This window comes from Phoenix dactylifera, unplaced genomic scaffold (genome assembly GCF_009389715.1).
Source record: "Phoenix dactylifera cultivar Barhee BC4 unplaced genomic scaffold, palm_55x_up_171113_PBpolish2nd_filt_p 001006F, whole genome shotgun sequence".
Classification (NCBI taxonomy): Eukaryota; Viridiplantae; Streptophyta; class Magnoliopsida; order Arecales; family Arecaceae; genus Phoenix; species Phoenix dactylifera.
In genome coordinates this window covers 19,554-37,371 of record NW_024068360.1, presented here as the reverse complement: position 1 = coordinate 37,371, position 17,818 = coordinate 19,554, and the positions used below count along the sequence as shown (strand labels likewise).

Below are 17,818 nucleotides of genomic sequence, written 5' to 3'. Positions count from 1 at the left end.
TACCCCATCCTATATGGTTATTCCTACTGCTGCGGGAGCTTTTGACATGAAACCAGAAATAATCCAATTACTCCCAAAGTTTCACGGACTTGATTCTGAAAGTCCCTATTTGCATCTTAAAGAATTTGATGAAGTATGTTCAACACTTCATTTCAATGATGTCACTGAAGAGGTAGTTAAGCTTAAGTTATTTCCTTTTTCTTTAAAAGAAAAAGCTAAATCATGGTTACACTCCTTAAGGCCTAGGACCATAGCTACTTGGCAAGAAATGACAAGAGAATTTTTAAAGAAATTCTTCCCAACACATAAAACAAACACACTTAGAAGAAATATCATGAACTTTGCACAAAAAGATGGAGAAACATTTTTTCAATATTGGGAAAGATTTGAGGACCTTCTGCTTGCTTGCCCACATCATGGATATGAAATTTGGAGAGTCATTAGTTTCTTTTATGATGGTTTGTCCTTGTTGACCCCCTAATGGATTTTGATGAATACAAAACACTAGAGTATAATTTTATTTATCTTAACAATTTAATTGAGGAATTCTTGTGCTTTATTAAGAATATTGTTAAGAAATGTTAGGCAAGTTCCCATAATTTTTATGAATTTATTAAAGAAGTTTTGAGATGAAGAAAACAGATCAGGGAAAGCCGAGACGTCTCCTGATAGTCTCAGAGACGTCTCTGGCACAAACAGGAAGAACTGGCACGTTGGGAGACGTCCCCGGCACCTGCCGAGTCGTCCCCGCGATAGCGGAGTCGACTCTCTCAGTGGCGGCAGAAAGACAGTTTTTCAAGAGATATGCGCGAGACGTCCCCACCGTACGCGGAGTCGTCCCCGCAAGTAAAAAGCAGACTTCCCGAGTCGTCCCCAAGATAGCGGAGACGGCTCTCTCAGGGTTTTCCAGAGAATGATTTTTTCGGTGATAAGGCAGCGGAGACGTCCCCTGAAAGAGCGGAGTCGACTCTCTCAGGGAATTCCAGAAGACATGTTTTTCTGAGATAAAGAAGCGGAGTCGTCCCCGAGGGAGAGGAGTCGTCCCCATGCAGAAAGTGCAAACAAGCCGAGACGTCCCTGTAAAGCGCCGAGTCGACCCCAAACAATGTAAAAAATAAAATCTTGTAGCCGAGACGTCTCTCGTTGAAGCGGAGACGTCTCCGGAACGCCTGGGACGCTACTGACAACTTTTTGCAGGATGTTTTGAATTTCAAATCTCTCTAACTTTATCTCTAACGGCTATATTTGCTTTTTGGTCTATAAAAGGGACCACGTAAGTGCTTCTCAATAACTCTTCACAAACCCAAAAGCTAGATCATTTAAGAGAGAAGCAAGAGAGAGAAGTTCAAGGAAGTGAGTGCATTCAAGTGAAGAAGTCAAGTGCTTTCAAGCTTCCCAAGCGATTTCAAGCTCAACCACTCTCGCGCGCTCGGGATTCAAAGCTCACACTCAAACCTACGCGATCCACATCGGAAGAATCACCATTTCCTACGCTTCCAACGGCAAAAGGATTCTTCCGGGTTCTATTGTTCATCATTGTCTTATTTGCTTATTTAGAGCTTTTTTAATCCTTTGTAAAATCTTCTATTGTGGTGCTTGTTCCAGTCAAGGGACTTGGAACAAGGGAAAGGCGTCCCAAGCCTAAGTGTAATTGGGGGTTTTAGGGTTGGTTGTTAGCCCGGTGTAAAACAACGAGTTGGGTAGTGAACTCGCAAAAACTACCGTACTGTAATCGTGGATTATAGTGAAAATTCCCAACGGTGCTTTGGGGAGTGGATGTAGGAGCGGTGGAGGCTCCGAACCACTATAAAAGCTTGTGTTTGCGATTGCTTATCTTCATAGCTTTATTTTTGTTTAGCTCATACATTTGTGAGTTCTATTTTTAAACAGTCAAAAGTTTTTAAAACACCCAATTCACCCCCCTCTTGGGTGACCATCTCTGGGCAACAAGTGGTATCAGAGCAGGTGCTCTGTGTATTTCTTAAAAGACCTAACCGTCTTAGCCAAAGATCTAGATGGCAACACCCTTTAACAATGTTCCTGCCGAGGGGCAAGCAACCAATAGACCTCCACTCTTCAATGGGACAAATTATACCTATTGGAAGACTAGAATGAGAATCTTCATTCAAGCACAAGACTATGCCTTGTGGAGGGTTATAGTCAAGGGACCACAAGAACCATCACACGTAGTTAATGGCATTCGAGTTCCCAAACCTGAGGAGGATTGGGATGAGAATGATGATAGGATGGCTCAACTCAATTCTAGAGCCATGAACTCATTATTTTGTTCTTTAGATGTAAATGAGTTCAATAGAGTCTCTACATGTAGTTCCGCTAAGGAAATATGGGATAGGCTTGAAGTTACCCACGAGGGTACAAATCAAGTCAAAGAGTCCAAAGTGAACATTCTAGTTCACAAATATGAGTTGTTTAAGATGGAACCCAATGAAACCATCACATGCATGTTTACACGCTTTACCGATATAATTAATGGTCTAAAGAGTTTGGGTAAATCTTATACTAACCCGGAGCTTGTGAGTAAAATTCTCAGGTCTTTGCCAAAAGCATGGGAAGCAAAGGTCACGGCGATCGTAGAAGCCAAAGACCTCAACACCTTGGGGCTAGAACAACTTTTGGGCTCATTAATGACGCATGAGCTCACGATGAAGCAACATGAAGATGATTTGCCAAAGAAGAAGACAATTGCACTCAAGGCTGCTTCGAGTGCGTGTGAAGAAGAAAGTAGAGAGAGTGAGGAAGAAAGTGAGGACGAGGACTTGGGTTTGATAGTTAGAAAGTTTAAAAAATTCATGAGGAAAAAGAAACCCTTCCCTAAGAAAAAGTTTGGAGGGAGAAATGATTGGGAAAAAGAAAAAGAAAAAGAAAGAGACCCAATCATATGCTATGACTGCAAGAGACCGGGACACATTCGTTCCGAATGCCCTCAACAAAAGAAGTATTTTGGAAAGAAGAAGAAGAAGGGATTGAAGGCAACATGGGATGATAGTGACACATCATTCTCCGAGGAAGAGAAGGAAGAGACCGCCAATTTATGCTTCATGGCGTTCGACGACGACGAGGTATGTCAAAACCCAACTATAAATTTTACTTTAGAAGAATTATATGAAGCTTTTCAAGAACTTATGGGTGATTGTAGTATGTTAGGAGCAAAAAATAAAGAATTAAAAGCCTCCAATCAAAAACTGAAGGAAGATATTGAAAACCTATTAATTGAAAAGGAGAGCGTTAAAAATATTAACACTACTAACCTAGAAATCAAAAATTCAAACCTTAGCATTGAAAATGAAAAGGCAAAAACACTAATTAAGGAATTAAATCTAAAAATAAAATCCCTACTTGATAATTATACCTCACTTGCACAAAATGTTGAATCTCTTAAAAAAGATAAGGAAGAACTAGTTAAAGAAAATTTGAATCTTAAGAATGAGGTACATAAGTACAAACCAATTGTTGAAAGATTCACACAAAGCTCTGAAAAATTAAATCTTATTCTTTCAAATCAAAGAGCTGTTTTCAATAAAGCCGGATTAGGATATAAAACTAACAAACAACAAAAATATCTAAAGAATTTCTTTGTAAAAGCAAAAAATGTAAAAACTGAAAAACCTACATGCTTTCATTGTGGAAAGAATGGACATAAAGCCTACTCTTGTATTCAAAGAAAGATCCAAACTAACAAGAGTACATTTGTGAAAGCTAAAAACATAACTAAAGTATGGGTGCCTAAGGGAACCAACCACACTAACCAAGAAGGACCCAAGAAAACTTGGGTACCTAAGAGCTTCACATGATCATTTTGCAGGTATGCCTTGCAGCCGGAAATAAAAAGAGAATGTGGTATCTTGATAGTGGTTGCTCAAGGCATATGACCGGTGACAAGAGTCTCTTCGTCACCTTAGAATCAAAAGAAGGAGGAGTAGTCACATTTGGAGATAATGCTAAAGGCCGAATCATTGGTGTTGGTAAAATCTCCATATCACCCTCCTCATTTATTGATAATGTATTGTTAGTTAACGGGCTAAAACATAACTTATTAAGTATAAGTCAATTTTGTGACAAGGGCTTTAAAGTGTCATTTGAATCATCACTATGCATAATTAGTAGTCCAATTGACAATGAGATCATACTCACAGGACATAGGCATGGAAATGTTTACATGGTAGATCTTGATGATCTCACCATGAAGGATGGCCAATGTCTTGTAGCCATGAATCCCAAAGTCAATGAAATTAGTTGGTTATGGCATCGTAGGTTAGGGCATGCTAGCATGGATCTAATCTCTAAATTAATTACAAAGGATCTAGTTAAAGGACTACCAAAAATAGACTTTGAAAAGAATAAAATTTGTGCTGCATGTCAATTAGGGAAACAAACAAGAAACTCTTTCAAGTCTAAGAACATAGTCTCAACAACAAAACCCTTGGAACTAATTCACATGGACTTGTTTGGACCCACTAGAACTGCTAGTCTAGGGGGTAAGAAATTTGGTCTTGTAATTGTTGATGATTTTTCACGTTTTACATGGGTTTCATTTCTTGCACATAAAGATGAGTCCTTTCCCGCTTTTATCAAGTTTCATAATAGAGTTTCGAATGAACTCAATCTTAAACTAAAAGCAATTAGGAGTGATCATGGTACCGAGTTTGAAAATCAGCACTTTGAAAAGTTTTGTGACGAAAATGGTATCAATCATAATTTCTCGGCACCTAGGACATCCCAACAAAATGGGGTGGTAGAGAGGAAGAATCGCACACTAGCAGATATGGCTCGTACCATGTTGTGCGAATCGGATCTACCAAAATATTTCTGGGCTGAAGCAATAAATACTGCATGTCACATTTTGAACCGTGCATTAGTTAGGTCCATCTTGAAGAAAACACCTTATGAGTTAATAAAAGGTAAGAAACCAAATATAAGCTATTTTCATGTTTTCGGTTGTCGATGCTTTATTTTAAATAATGAAAAGGACAATCTAAGCAAATTTAGTGCTAAATCAGATGAGGGGATCTTCTTAGGTTATTCCTCATCTAGTAGAGCATACAGGGTCTTCAACAAGAAAACTCTCGTTGTTGAAGAATCCATTCATGTTGTTTTTGATGAAGCTAATGGAGATTCTTCTAGAAAAGAAGAAGATGGTGATGCAGGTATACTTGAAGACCGAATGAAGGAATTCTCCATACAAGACAAACAACATGAGGATGAGATCAAAGAAGATACAAATCAACAAGATGAAGAAGATCAACCTCCATCAAGAAATCAAGATCTTCCTAAGGAATGGAGGTATGCACATGGTCATCCAAAGGATCTAATCCTTGGTGATCCTTCACAAGGTATAAGAACTAGATCCTCTCTAAGAAATACTAGTAATTATCTTGCTTTCGTTTCACAAATAGAGCCTAAATCACTAGAAGAAGCTGAAAAAGATGATAATTGGATGAATGCTATGTGTTGCTGGTGGTCCAAACCGAGAACGATTGGCACAGCGGTGTGAACGGGGTTCCGTTTGAGATGCCTTGGTTGGTGTTGATTGCGCTCCACCTTCCACCGCTGCAAGCAAGCCTCGCACCACCACTGGGGTAGTGGGGGCCCTCCGACGATCAAGTCAGAGGAGATTGGAGGAGAAGGAGAGATAATAGTAGCAAGTAAGAGAATGCTCTGGAAGTTCTTCCTTACCCCCCCTTCTCCCCCCAGCCGCATATATACCAGGCTGGGGGGTCCTTTTGGGGGGTTGGTCATCGTGTAGCACGATGGAGCTGCCACTGACATGGCCGTTACAGGGCGTCGTGGGGCAGCGCTGGGTACGGCCATGACAGGGCGTAGTGGAGCTCCGCTTTGTACGGCTGTTACAGGGGATCGTGGAGCAGCGCCGGATACGATCGTTGCTGGATGTAGCGGAGCAGAGGGCCGCGGCGTGCCTCTGGGGAATAGCTTGTCGTTGTCGAGAGATGTCCGACTCGGGGTCGGGCTGCGGAGACGAAGATGTCCGACTCGGGGTCGGATTGCTGGATCAAGGGGCAGCCGACTCGGGGTCGGGCTGCGGAGCCGAAGATGTCCGACTCGGGGTTGGATTACTGGATCAAGGGGCTGCCGACTCAGGGTCGGGCTGCGGAGCCGAAGATGTCCGACTCGGGGTCGGATTGCTGGATCAAGGGGCAGCCGACTCGGGGTCGGGCTGCGGAGCCGAAGATGTCCGACTCGGGGTCGGATTGCTGGATCAAGGGGCTGCCGTAGTCTTCCTGGGCGCGCGTGCCGGTCACGTGGGGCATGGTGGCTAAGTTCCCCCGTAACAGTAGCCCCCCACTCCCGAGCCTGGAACCAGAAGGGGAACGGGTGAAGGGAGTGATGCTTCGAGATTGCCGCCATCCCTCGGAAAGGTGCGCGCGCTCCGAGCTTCCCGCCTTCTTTATGGCGTATGGCAGTTGTCGCTGATCTGGCGGTCTGCGGATTTCGGCGGACATCCTTCCTCTTTTTAACTCTCGGTAGCGCCTCGCCGACTCCTGACTCTTGAAGTTCCTCCGGCACTAGGCCAGGCATCCGAGGGTTAGGCCTCAGGAAATCCTTCCGGCGCTAGGCCAGGCATCCGAGGGTTAGGCCTCAGGAAATTCTTCCGGCGCTAGGCCAGGCATCCGAGGGTTAGGCCTCAGGAAATTCTTCCGACGCTAGGCCAGGCATCCGAGGGTGAGGCCTCAGAAAATTCTTCCGGCGCTAGGCCAGGCATCCGAGGGTTAGGCCTCAGGAGATTCTTCCGGCGCTAAGCCAGGCATCCGAGGGTTAGGCCTCAGGAAATTCGTCCGGCGCTAGGCCAGGCATCCGAGGGTTAGGCCTCAGGAAATTCTTCCGGCGCTAGGCCAGGCATCCGAGGGTTAGGCCTCAGGAAATTCTTCCGGCGCTAAGCCAGGCATCCGGGGGTTAGGCCTCAGGAAATTCGTCCGGCGCTAGGCCAGGCATCCGAGGGTTAGGCCTCAGGAACTTCTTCCGGCGCTAAGCCAGGCATCTGAGGGTTAGGCCTCAGGAAATTCCGCTCGTTGGTCGGCCAAGGCTGGCGCAAGCCGAGGCGACCGGTCGGGGCTTCAGGCTAGTCTGCTCCCGGGATGATCATCGGGTTAGCCTGGCATCCGAGGGCCGAGCCTCGGGAGATTCCGCTCGTTGGTCGGCCAAGGCTGGCGCAAGCCGAGGCGACCGGTCGGGGCTTCAGGCTAGTCTGCTCCCGGGATGATCATCGGGTTAGCCTGGCATCTGAGGGTTGTCAGGCCTCAGGAAATTCCGCTCGTTGGTCGGCCAAGGCTGGCGCAAGCCGAGGCGACCGGTCGGGGCTTCAGGCTAGTCTGCTCCCGGGATGATCATCGGGTTAGCCTGGCATCTGAGGGTTGTCAGGCCTCAGGAAATTCTGCTCGTTGGTCGGCCAAGGCTGGCGCAAGCCGAGGCGACCGGTCGGGGCTTCAGGCTAGTCTGCTCCCGGGATGATCATCGGGTTAGCCTGGCATCTGAGGGTTGTCAGGCCTCAGGAAATTCCGCTCGTTGGTCGGCCAAGGCTGGCGCAAGCCGAGGCGACCGGTCGGGACTTCAGGCTAGTCTGCTCCCGGGATGATCATCGGGTTAGCCTGGCATCCGAGGGCCGAGCCTCGGAAAATTTCGCTCGTTGGTCGGCCAAGGCTGGCGCAAGCCGAGGCGACCGGTCGGGGCTTCAGGCTAGTCTGCTCCCGGGATGATCATCGGGTTAGCCTGGCATCCGAGGGCCGAGCCTCGGGAAATTCCACTCGTTGGTCGGCCAAGGCTGGCGCAAGCCGAGGCGACCGGTCGGGGCTTCAGGCTAGTCTGCTCCCGGGATGATCATCGGGTTAGCCTGGCATCCGAGGGCCGAGCCTCGGAAAATTCCGCTCGTTGGTCGGCCAAGGCTGGCGCAAGCCGAGGCGACCGGTCGGGGCTTCAGGCTAATCTGCTCCCGGGATGATCATCGGGTTAGCCTGGCATCCGAGGGCCGAGCCTCGGGAAATTCCGCTCGCTGGTCGTGCGCCTGTCGCTTGCCGTCCGACGGGATTTCTCCGTGGCCAGCTGCGATCGTGTTTCTCCTCCTCTCCAAGCGTCGCCTGGGGAATACCAGATGGGCATTAAATGCTAATTGAGGGGTTACCTGGGAAATCAGATCGCCAGTTGCTGCTTGCGAGGAGTGTCAGTTAAGCGGCTGCGATACGCGCGTTCTTCGAGGCGGATGCGGCCTGGGCGCGAGCGGAGATATGTGGACCTAGGGGTACAGGCCACCTGGAGTGTCCTGCACAAAGAATGCGATTAAGGAGAATAACGCTTAGAAAATCGCGGGAAGATACGCCTCGAGAGCCGGATCGGCTCCGGATTCAGTGCGCCCGCATTTATTGGAGCCACCCGCATCGGAACGACCGGGGGGCCGCAGTTTGGCTATAAATATAGGTGCAGGTGCGATGGAGCCTGCCAAGCCGGAGCTGTTCAGGTTGCCATGGATCGTGGGCCTCCTCTCCGGCGCATGGTTGAGAGACCCCTACCGAAGGAACGGGAGGCGCGCCCTTCGCGACTTCCGCCAACTAGCCGTTTCATCTGGGATCAACAAGGAGGTTCTCCCCGGCGGAACTCTGCTCTAGGCGTTTCATCCGGGATCACGTCTCCCCTCCTTGAAGTTCAGCCTCCCGATTGAGCTCCGCGCCAGACGCTTGATCCGGGACCGCGCCTCCATATGCTCTTCTCCCTTGTATCCCTTCTCTCCCCTAACACTGGGGATGACCGGAATATCCCTTGGAGGTGGCGTTCCCCTGGAGACAGCGGGAGCTTCTTCTGCGGCGGCTCCTCATCTTTTTCGTGAGGCGTGGATGGCGCCTCTGGGTTGGAGCAGTGTGGACTTCTCCTTCGTCCACTTCTTCTTCATCCGCGCCGGCTCTTCGTCTTTTTCGTGAGACGTCGATGGCGCCTCCGGTTGGAAGCACCCACTTCCGGTGGGATTGCAGCCGCTTCGGATGGAGGTTTCGGGATCCCAGATCTTCAGCTCCTCGGAGTCTTCACCTCTTCTTTACTTCTTTACACCCTAATTCCCCTCTGGGAATTCCTTGTAATCACACGAGCACGCCATGGTAACCAGAAATTATTGAAATGAAAAGTGTTATACATTTTTGAACTGTCTTTCTGGCATTGTTGTTCTACTGGTAATACATCCGCAGGTTAGCGGAATTCCAGCTCCTTGGAATTTCTCGACCATCTAGGGCCTCCAACTGGTAGGAGCCAGGTCGGTTTACCCAGCGAACCCTATACGGGCCTTCCCAATTTGGCGCTAGCTTCCCACCTTCCGTAGGTTGAGATGCTTTAGCTCGCCTTAGCACCAGATCTCCGATTCTGAAAAGCTTCGGTCGGACCTTGGAGTCGTAATATCGGGCCACCCTCCGCTGATCCATCGCCATCCGAACCTGCGCCATTTTCCTCGCTTCTTCCAAGAGATCCAGGTTCCCTCGGAGTTGCTCCGAATTGGCCTCGGGTCGGTGCGCGGCCACCCGAGGTGAGGGGAGTCCGAGCTCCACGGGGACAACGGCTTCCGTGCCATAGGTTAGGCTGAAAGGCGTTTTCCCGGTAGGGGTCCGATGCGTGGTCTGATACGCCCAAAGGACATTCTCGAGTTCTTCGACCCAAGCTTGCCCCGTCCGACCGATTCGCGCTTTGATTCCTTGGAGGATTGTCCGATTTGTGACCTCGGCCTCGCCGTTGGTTTGGGGATGCGACACAGATGTGAACCGATGCTCGATCCCGAACTCCTCGCAGAAGTCACGGAAATGCTTGTTGTCGAACTGTCGACCATTATCCGAGATGAGGACCCGAGGTACCCCAAATCGGACAATGATGTTCTTCTTCACGAACTTCCGGACTTGCGCCTCCGTGATAGTGGCCAGCGGCTCTGCCTCTTTGCGACGGCTGCCCCTGACGCTTCAGTCGAGCCCCCTGCGTTCCTCTCAGGCCGGGGGCAGCCCCCAGTGATAGTGTGGATCACGCCCGCGACGGGTCGATTCTGCTCCCGAGGCTCCTGAGGGGCCGGGTCGGCCGGACGCGGGTCTGCGGGGGGACGTCGGTCGTTCACATATCGACCGAGACGCCCTCGGTGGATGAGAGCCTCGATCTCGTCCCGAAGCTGGAAGCAGTCTTCGGTGTCGTGGCCGTGGTCCCGGTGGTACTCACAGTACGCCCGAGAGGGCCTCCTCCCAGGAATCTTCTTCATCTGTCTCGGGACCGGGAGGTCCTCCCGCCCCTTGATTTCCATGAGGATCTGGGCCCGGGGAGTCAGGAGAGGAGTGTACCGGTTGAAACGTCGGGGCGGAGAACGAGGGCGTAGGGCGCCGTGGTTCCTCGCCGGCGACAGGCTTCTGCGCCGACGTTGAGGCGTCGGGCTCCTCCTCTGGCGTGCCTCTTTTCGCCTTTTCTTCCCGAGCTTTGGAGGGATCTCGGCGGCCTCCTTGCTCCGGTGGGCGGCCGCCTCCTCGGCGTCCGCATACTGGTTCGCCCGGGACAACAGCTCCGGGAAGCTCCGCGGCAGGCGTTTGTCCAGGGAGAAGGTGAGTCTGCCCTTTCGGAAGCCACGCTTCAGGGCTGAAAGAGCCACCTCCTGGCTCAGGTTCCGGACTTCCAGCGTAGCCTTGTTGAAGCGGGTAAGATAATCCCGCAAGCTTTCTCCCTCGTTTTGCCGGACATCAAAGAGGGAGTCGGAGACCAGTCGCCGCCGGCTACTGACGGCGAAATGGGTGATGAAGAGGCGAGTAAACTGGTCGAAGGACTGGATTGAGTTAGCCTCCAAGCCGGCGAACCACGCCCTTGCCGGGCCACGGAGGGTCGCCGGGAAGGCCTTGCAGAGGAGAGGATCTGATGCTCCGTGGAGGAGCATAAGGGTCCTGAAACTCTCGACGTGATCCCGCGGGTCCGCCGCCCCGTCATAGGGCTCGATCGCCGGCATTTTAAACCCCGGCGGATTCGGGGTCCGCAGGATCCTTGAGGCAAGCGCCGGCTGGGAGGAGATCTCCAAGTCGGCGAAGGGATATTTGGAGTGGCCCTTCAGGACCTGGAGTTGTCGGTGGAAATCGTCCACCCGCCGGTCCAGGGAGCGCGACCGATGGGTGGGAGACAAGGAGCACCGAGAGGGGGACCGACTGGAGCGCGGGTTCCTTGAGGACTGGGGGGTCTGGGAACGTGCCCGGGCCCGCCTCTCGTACCCTGCGCAGCTCCGATGGGAAGGTCCCGGCAGAATGGACCGTGCTCGAGAATCTTCCTCGCGCCGGCGCTCCTCCCCATGGGAGAGGAAGGAGCGCGGGTTGAGGAGGACAGGTGAGCGCTCAGGGAGCAACGGCTCCTGGGCCCGCTGCGGCGCCCGAGACATCACACCCTGCAGGTTCTGCACTGCCTCCGCGAGGGTGCGAACCTGCTGGGCTAACTGGTCGAACTGAGCGGCTTCGACCATCTGAATGGGAGGTGGAGCAGTGGAGTGTTGTTGAGAATGTGTTGGAGACGCAGCGGCCTCCCGGCCGGAGGCGCGAGAGGCCCCGCGACCGGAGGCATTGGAAGCTCCACGACCACCTCGCCGTGCCATTACGATCGCTCTGAGATTCGGCCCTCCTTCTAGCGCCAACTGTTGCTGGTGGTCCAAACCGAGAACGATTGGCACAGCGGTGTGAACGGGGTTCCGTTTGAGTTGCCTTGGTTGGTGTTGATTGCGCTCCACCTTCCATCGGGAAACCTGCAAGCAAGCCTCGCACCACCACTGGGGTAGTGGGGGCCCTCCGACGATCAAGTCAGAGGAGATTGGAGGAGAAGGAGAGATAATAGTAGCAAGTAAGAGAATGCTCTGGAAGTTCTTCCTTACCCCCCCTTCTCCCCCCAGCCGCATATATACCAGGCTGGGGGGTCCTTTTGGGGGGTTGGTCATCGTGTAGCACGATGGAGCTGCCACTGACATGGCCGTTACAGGGCGTCGTGGGGCAGCGCTGGGTACGGCCATGACAGGGCGTAGTGGAGCTCCGCTTTGTACGGTTGTTACAGGGGATCGTGGAGCAGCGCCGGATACGACCGTTGCTGGGTGTAGCGGAGCAGAGGGCCGCGGCGTGCCTCTGGGGAATAGCCTGTCGTTGTCGAGAGATGTCCGACTCGGGGTCGGGCTGCGGAGACGAAGATGTCCGACTCGGGGTCGGATTGCTGGATCAAGGGGCAGCCGACTCGGGGTCGGGCTGCGGAGCCGAAGATGTCCGACTCGGGGTCGGATTGCTGGATCAAGGGGCTGCCGACTCGGGGTCGGGCTGCGGAGCCGAAGATGTCCGACTCGGGGTCGGATTGCTGGATCAAGGGGCAGCCGACTCGGGGTCGGGCTGCGGAGCCGAAGATGTCCGACTCGGGGTCGGATTGCTGGATCAAGGGGCTGCCGTAGTCTTCCTGGGCGCGCGTGCCGGTCACGTGGGGCATGGTGGCTAAGTTCCCCCGTAACACTATGCAAGAGGAATTAAACTAATTTGAAAGAAATGAAGTTTGGACTTTAATGAAAAGACCCCCTAATGTTTCAATTATAGGCACCAAGTGGGTGTATAGAAATAAACTAGATGAAGATGGAATAGTAATAAGAAACAAAGCTAGGCTAGTGGCCAAAGGATATAATCAGGAGGAAGGAATAGATTTTGATGAAATTTTTGCTCCTGTTGCTAGGTTAGAGGCTATTAGACTACTTTTGGCATATGTATGCTTCATGGATTTTAAACTCTATCAAATGGATGTAAAAAGTGCTTTTTTAAATGGCTATATAATGGAGGAAGTTTATGTAGGACAACCTCCAGATTTTGAAAATCACTTACATCCAGATTATGTGTATAAATTGCATAAAGCATTGTATGGACTTAAGCAAGCCCCTAGGGCATGGTATGAAAGATTAAGTAATTTCCTAATTGAAAACAAATTTAAGAGAGGAAATGTAGACAAAACCCTCTTTATTAAAAGAAAAGGAAATGACTTATTGCTTGTACAAATTTATGTGGATGATATAATTTTTGGTGCTACTAATGATAGTCTTTGTCAAGAGTTTGCCAAGCTTATGCAGGGAGAATTTGAAATGAGCATGATGGGTGAGCTCAACTTCTTCCTTGGGCTACAAGTAAAACAATCAGAGGAAGGCATCTTCATCAGTCAGTCCAAATACATCAAGGAAATGTTGGAAAAATTCAAGATGAAGGATGCAAAGGAAATCAGCACACCCATGGGCTCAAGTTGCAAGCTTGACAAAGATGAAAAAGGTAAAAGTATAGACTGCAAATTGTACAGAGGTATGATAGGCTCTCTACTTTACCTTACTGCTAGTAGACCAGATATATTATTCAGTGTTTGTATGTGTGCTAGATACCAAGCATGTCCTAAGGAATCACACTTGCAAGCTGTTAAAAGAATTTTTAGATATCTAGTAGGGACATCTAATGTAGGCTTATGGTATTCTAAACAATCTGACATAAATTTAATTGCTTATTCCGATGCTGATTTTGCCGGGTGCAAACTCGACAGAAAAAGCACAAGTGGCACATGTCAATTTTTGGGTGCTAATTTGGTTTCTTGGTTTAGCAAGAAACAAAATTCAGTTGCCTTGTCCACAGCTGAGGCTGAGTACATAGCAGCTGGAAGCTGTTGTGCCCAAGTTCTTTGGATTAAGCAACAACTTGAAGACTTCGGTATCAAAATGGATAATATACCAATTAAGTGTGATAATACAAGTGCAATTAATTTAACAAAAAATCCTGTTCAACACTCTAAGTCAAAGCATATAGAGATTAGGCATCATTTTATTAGGGATCATGTGCTGAAAAATGATGTGATGATTGAATATATATGCACTGAAAATCAATTGGCCGATATCTTTACAAAGCCCCTTTGTAAAGATAGATTCAACTTCTTAAGGAATGCCTTGAGCTTGTATGATCCTAGCAAATGAATTGAACTTGTATTGCATTGCTTTGCTACTCAAACTAGTAATCCACCTCAAGGTGAACATAAGTGAAAAACATGAATTCACCTAAGCTAAATGACGAACTGTTTGACTTTCCGGAGGATGGTTACCCTCCCTTGGACTCTTCATGGAGATATTTTCAGAGCCTATTTCATAGGTATTCAAAATTTGGTCAAACATTCCTCATTTCAATATTAATAATTCAAAAATTATTATCAAATTATTATAGGATGTATTATTAAGGGGGAGGATCACAAACAAATTCACTCTGAGTTTGTCAAAAGAGATCATGTTGATTAGGATGATTAAACAAAAATTGGGAAAAGATAGAATTCAGTCTGAAATTTTTCAGTGCCGGAGACGTCTCTGGCAAATCGCAGAGACGTCCCCCCAGGCGAGACGTCTCGCCTTAGTCGCGGAGACGTCTCGGGGACCGAACTAGGTCTTTTAAAATAAGTGAAACAGCTCGAGCCGACCCGAGCTATCTTCTCTCATCCCCGACCAAAACCAAAAACCCTAGCCTTCGCTTGTTCTCCATCACAAACCCTAGCCTCCTTCTCCACATTTCCCTAGGATTTCCACTCAATGGCACCCAAAAGAGCTAGGAGGACCGGTGGAAGGCGACCTAGGGCAGCGGCCGACGGTGAGGAACGGAGGGAAGAACCTTCCGCGCCGTCTCCTCCGGTTGCTCCGCCAACCACGACCATCTCCTGTGCAAATCGCACAGTCACGACCGGTAGGTACATAGATTTTGCCTTTTTAGATAATGAGGGGTTCTCTATTGGAGAGAGACTCCGAGCCCAAGGGTGGGAGCACCTTTGCACCCTCAATACCTCGACCTACCCCGGCCTAGTTAGAGAACTTTTTAGCAATATGGCATTAGGGGACTTAGGGTACACTGCATATGTCCGGGGGACATTAGTAGAAATCAATGAGGATGTCCTATCCACTGTTTTACAAATCCCTAAGGACGGTGAGGCTCCAACCTCACATCCCCAAAGGGAAATAGCCCTAAATTTAATTTTAGGAAGAGAGGACTGCGGCCCTCTTGATGTTGTCAATTCCCAAGACCTAAATGCAGAGATGAGATTACTTCTAAGTATTGTCAACAGGGTCTTGTTTCCTAAAACCGGCCGCTTCGATTTTGTTTCGGAGCGAGACCAAGTTGTTATGCATCATATCCTACTAGGGATTCCTCTAAACCTCCCTAGACTTATGTTAAACTATATTGCACTATGTCATAGGTATTCTAGGTTTAGTATACCCTATGGCATGATCTTTACCTTAGTATTCAAACACTTTAAGGTTCACATTCCCGAAAATGAACCTGCAAAGCCCTTGAGAAACACCGACTATTACAATGAGGGCACAATGAGAAGAATGGAGTTTCATAAGATAGATGGATCTTGGGTCAAAGTTCCAAAAAGAAAAGCACAAACCCTAGAGCCTGAGATCCCACATCACGAGTCTGACCACCACTCTCCTCCACCTAGCCACATGGATATCCCTGATATACCCTCCAGCTCAGCTGGACCTTCCACATCCATGCCACCACCTCCTCCAGTCAGTGGGCCTTCCTTCCTATCAGAGGATCAGATGCGCACCTTAGCATCTGTCATTTGCCAGCAGATGAGGGAGGAGATGAGATCCATGATCTCCACTGAGTTGGCCCCCATCAGAGCTTCACATGAAGGGCTTCTACAAGAGCTGAAGGAAGTTAGAGCTCAAATTGAAGCTACAACGCAAGAAATAATTGGTGTGGGTGCCACCCAAACCTGCAGGACAATTAAGCTCAAGGACAGCTTGAAGACCATTTCCAAGAGTCTCAAAGAGTTGACAAGCCCAGGAGGCAACGTGGGCACCTTGGTTGCCCAACTCAGAGGAAGAATTGAAATGGCAACCATAGAATTTGAAGCACTTGTGGCAGCCTTCCACAAATCACAGGGAGATCAATTTAAGACCCTAATGGATTCCATCAATGCATTCATAGATGCAGCTTGTAGGGTTTACGAGCAACGTCGCCGATGAGGGACATCTTGTAGGATCTTCTTTTTGTAAACCCTAGGCTATTTTGAAACACTTCTTGTATTAAGAAATCAATACTTGTAATGATTTCTTCTCTTGACTATGTACTGACTTCAAAGGTTCACAATGATACATGAATACAATCTCTTTTGAAAACTTTGTGTACATTGCCAACTCTGTGTATATGTTTCTGTGATTGTGTATGTGATTTTGTGATGTGCCATAAAAATCTTATCACATACCTTGAGTGTTCAAATTTGATACAAAGAAACAATGCACATAAAACAGGGGGAGCACATCTTGTGATAACAACGTTAAACAAAAAGATGAGTCTAAAATGAATTCCAAAACTAAGGGGGAGTGATATGAATGACTGAATTCATTAATAGAAATGACTAGGACAGGGAAAGCACAACTTGAATATCCTTGAGTGGTTCATGGAAATATGCTGAATCTTACTAGGAAGTATGCTTTAAGCACCTACAGATAATTTGTCCCCTTCATTGTTGATGACAAAAAGGGGGAGTAGATATATAGATAAGGGGAGTAGAACCATAGAACCAATATGGATAAGGGGAGTAGAACCAATATGGATACATTGGAATGCAAAATACAAAATTCATGATTAAAAGTTGAATTAGAAGAGATAAAATTGAAGAATATTAGCTTTAAGATAATTGCCCTTCTGGAAAAGAAAGGGGGAGTCAAAAAGAACTTAGCTTTCAATTATCTTTAGCATCAATATTTCATTTCACATTGTATCTAGTTCTAATCAAAACATTATACCTGTACATCTGAGCAAATACTGTGTATATGTTTAAATTTTGAATTTTGCATATACTCAGTGTTTTGTCATCATCAAAAAGGGAGAGTTTGTTGACCCCCTAATGGATTTTGATGAATACAAAATACTAGAGTATAATTTCATTTATCTTAACAATTTAATTGAGGAATTCATGTGCTTTATTAAGAATATTGTTAAGAAATGTTAGGCAAGTTCCCATAATTTTTATGAATTTATTAAAGAAGTTTTGAGATGAAGAAAACAGATCAGGGAAAGCCGAGACGTCTCCTGATAGTCTCAGAGACGTCTCCTGATAGTCTCAGAGACGTCTCTGGCACAAACAGGAAGAACTGGCACGTTGGGAGACGTCCCCGGCACCTGCCGAGTCGTCCCCGTGATAGCGGAGTCGACTCTCTCAGTAGCGGAGTCGACTCTCTCAGTGGCGGCAGAAAGACAGTTTTTCAAGAGATATGCGCGAGACGTCCCCACCGTACGCGGAGTCGTCCCCGCAAGTAAAAAGCAGACTTTCCGAGTCGTCCCCAAGATAGCGGAGACGGCTCTCTCAGGGTTTTCCAGAGAATGATTTTTTCGGTGATAAGGCAGCGGAGACGTCCCCTGAAAGAGCGGAGTCGACTCTCTCAGGGAATTCCAGAAGACATGTTTTTCTGAGATAAAGAAGCGGAGTCGTCCCCGAGGGAGAGGAGTCGTCCCCATGCAGAAAGTGCAAACAAGCCGAGACGTCCCCGTAAAGCGCCGAGTCGACCCCAAACAACGTAAAAAGTAAAATCTTGTAGCCGAGACGTCTCTCGTTGAAGCGGAGACGTCTCCGGAGCGCCTGGGACGCGACTGACAACTTTTTGCAGGATGTTTTGAATTTCAAATCTCTCTAACTTTATCTCTAACGGCTATATTTGCTTTTTGGTCTATAAAAGGGACCACGTAAGTGCTTCTCAACAACTCTTCACAAACCCAAAAGCTAGATCATTTAAGAGAGAAGCAAGAGAGAGAAGTTCAAGGAA

At 48.4% G+C, this 17,818-nt stretch overlaps 1 non-coding gene across 1 annotated transcript; it reads right to left on the bottom strand.

Moving 5' to 3' along the window:
- Nucleotides 1-316: 316 nt before the first annotated feature.
- Nucleotides 317-423, bottom strand: LOC120107761. The gene has a single exon (XR_005509414.1). It is a non-coding gene; the product is annotated as a small nucleolar RNA R71 (small nucleolar RNA).
- Nucleotides 424-17,818: the final 17,395 nt, after the last annotated feature.